This window comes from Oryza brachyantha, chromosome 3 (genome assembly GCF_000231095.2).
Source record: "Oryza brachyantha chromosome 3, ObraRS2, whole genome shotgun sequence".
NCBI lineage: Eukaryota > Viridiplantae > Streptophyta > Magnoliopsida > Poales > Poaceae > Oryza > Oryza brachyantha.
Window position 1 is genome coordinate 19167145 of NC_023165.2, and position 3567 is coordinate 19170711.

General features: G+C 45.6%; 1 pseudogene; it reads right to left on the reverse strand.

Annotated features, from left to right (window-relative positions):
- On the reverse strand, nt 1-2016 carry LOC102709452 (annotated as a pseudogene).
- Nucleotides 2017-3567: the final 1551 nt, after the last annotated feature.

Here is a 3567-nt window from a genome sequence, read left to right on the forward strand (position 1 = left end):
CTATGGAACACTAGCAGGGTCTCTGGTCATACCCCCAGCGATGTATTTCTGTAGAAGGGCAGTGACGGTGATAAGGTCACCACCGTTGTTGAGATGCTTGGCATGAGAGTAGGCGCTGCATCGGGAGCCCATGTAGAACAACATCCTTGCCCATTCTTGGACGATCATTTCCAGCTTGTGACCGATAGATCCTACAGACTGATCCTCATTGATGAGCTTTGCGCCAAGCTGAGCTCCTGTTAACAACATTGTTGAATCCCTCCTGCCGGACACTGGAGTAGTAGTTGCAAACGCAATCGTAGTTGATCTACTGTTAAATGCATCCCCAAGGCTCCTAAGTGAGCAAGCCAGATCCTCGGCTGAGCTATGCTCCAGCAAAGGCAGACCACGCCAGCAACATAATGCTTCTTATAGGCTCAGCAGCGAATAGCACATCTGGACATAGGCATTGCGGTCGACGGAGGGAGGCAGCATGTGGGGACGTGCTACGAGGAGGTAAAGCATGTAATTGGAGAGAGCCTCGGCAAGATCGGCCTGATGCCACACATGTTCATCGTCATCCTGCTGCCGTCTTGTGGCCTTTTGTTGCTCCTCCCTGTACCAATGGAGGTAGACGCCAGTGGCGAGGTGCCAAACAAGTATAGTCTCCTCCAACGTCCAGTCTAGGTCCTCGTACAGGCGCCTCTGACCTTGTGAATTGATGATGTGATCTGGGCTCCATTCATATCCATTGTTCCTCCGTAGTTTCTTCACCAGAAGCTGCTCGATGAACGCCGAGACGGGGATTGACCACGAGTAAGACCATGTGTTCCACCAGTCATCGAATCCCATCCATCTGGCTATTTTGCTACACTAGCTGGTTTTGCTGCGAGCGCACAGCCGAAGCAAGTTGAGTTGCCCCATGGAACGGCACCAGTAGCCTCTTCTCCAGCCAATTGCATGGACGATCCGGCGAACATTCCGCCGAACAAACAAGACTACACGGACAAGGAAATACCATGTACCTCTTGACATAGATTTCCTCTGATGCCGTCTTGCCAAGAGCGCACACGTCTAGCTCGAGAACATAACTCTTACTACTGAAGTGAACTCCACTACGATAGCCCCAATTAAGAGGACATAAGTGAGAGCAACATCGAATGTGGTGTAGGAGTCCATAAGAGCACCAGATAAATGAAACAACAACAAAGCAATAGCAGTAGCGAGGAGAGAAACTATGCGGATGCAGAAACCATACCAAGTGTGCATCAACTGAATCTTTGTGTAGAAGACATCGTGCATCAGTGACAGCTGCATCTCAGCCACCTTGTACGCCTCTTCCCTAGTCAAATCTGTTCTTAAACCTTCATAGGATATCTTCTCTAGTAGCAAATCCTTGGGAACATCAAACAGCTCGTGAGCCATCAGAAGAAAGGCTTCCGTATCCATGACATCTGTAGTAGTTGTAACAGCTGTATATGGTAGGTGTGCCCTGTATTGATGCTTTTCAATGCTCCGGTAATTTGTGCTTGATTGAGTACTACCAGCGCACCTAAGCGCCCACACCCTCTCCCCGTACTTGACAACACCGACGACGAACATGAGGATGGTGGCCCACCAAAGCAAGGATCAGCTGCCGTTGAGGATCGAAGACTCATATAGGATGTAAGCAGCTGCAGCCACCTGCACAGCCAAAGTCTGAAGGTGGCGCAGCCAGAGATGGTTGTCCTCAATGGCATAGGCAGTGATGTTGTCTTGTCCACCAAGATGCAGCAGCAGGAATGGTGCCCAGAACGCCACTAGCGTGTGTTTGGCCGACCTGCTTGCCACAGACATATGGCTGAGCACATAGATAGCTGTCGTATCGGCCAACATGTACGCTGACCACACGAAAGCCCTTAGCACACCAGAATTCACACTCCGTCGGAGCTCTGCCAAGATAAGCAACACCACTTGAAGTGTGAAACTAAGTAGCACCAGCACTTGGGGGGCCCATTCTTTCCATATGCGCACCAATGGAGGATCTGCTGCTGCCATTAATATCTCCTCTAGAACAAATAAATCACCAAAGGTAAAACATTAGATGATGCATAGCGAGTAGCTACTAGCCTACTGTACTACTCTCATGCGATGACCATTTTTTAAGGAAATGATGAAAGCTATGCCTATTTGGTCAGGAAGGATACTATGATCAACCCTAGATACAAGTCAAGTCTTATAATCTTGAAGACTCATAAACCAATTAACGATGAAGGTAAATAACAGGGAGAATTGAGAAATTGGAAAAATAGAATGAACTACGAACTCAACAATGCTGGCGGCAGCTACTCGATCCTATGGAATTGGGAGAACCATAGTAATCCTAGGATGTATTTGTTTCGTGGACGAGGTGAGATGGGTTGGATCCATCCTTGGATTGCTTGATGGGTTGGTCTTATTTTTTTGTTTGGTTAGAGGGATGGGTTGGACCCTGTTTTTTGTTTGGTTAGAGGAATAAGATGAGATGGAGTGAACATGTGACATGTTTGGTTCGAGGGATGGATGTGTGATGGTTACATATGATTACCTCTACATAATGAGTTAGCGAGGTTATCTCCCATATCAAAAATAAATATTGAATACTAGGATTAATATATAAATAATCTAAAGTAATTAGATGCATATTTATGCAAGTAATGCATTTTAAATAAATTTAATAAATGAAATGGACACCCTCTCTGTACGTCGTGGTCGTTCTAGAATAGATCAGTCCGGTCATTTTGGTGGGATGAGTTGGACCTTGGAGAGGATTATTCCTCTTTCGGGTCCAACTCATCCAACACATCCACCAACTAAACAAGATTAGGAATGAGTTGGCTCTGTCGCAACCCTGAAATCAAACACATATATCCCTCGTTCCTCGACTTGAATCAATTCTTAGTTGGGGTTCTAACACCACTCATTTGGTTCACTTGGCAAATTGCTAATGAGGCAATGGACGAACCAAAATAGCATGAATAGTGGTTGCTACTCTTGTTGGGGCAGCTAGAGCTTCTGCGTGGAACTGCAATTAAATCTACAACCATGGGGAGGAACATGATTTATCGTATATATACTGAATTTGTTCCGAAAATATTCAACCGAACACCCATGAACTACATATTGATTAGACCCATCATACCATCGCTGAATTTTACTCAACGTAATACTACAGGACATGTTTTCCACGGCACTCCATTCCTGGTCCTAGATGAACTCCAAGATATTAGCAGTTATACCCTTAAAACAGCCATGCCCTTTTGCTGCAAATGTGTTCTGGCCGAAAACTTAAAAAGGAAAAAGGATCAGACAGTGGCACGTACCTTAGGAACAGCTAGATGAGTTCTTCAATTACTTGGTTTCGAAATAATCCCCAGGAATGATGTCTTTTTTTCCTGTGGGATAAATATGCCGCTTCTAACACGTAATGCTTAGCAATAGTCCTTGCTATCCCTCCCTCTCTCGTATAGGAGCAGAGGGTCAGTAGCCACCAAGAAACCTTTTTTGGATATATGCTTTCTTGCAACAAGAGCAAGCAATGCTACCGAGATGCTTTTCTTTCTCATATGA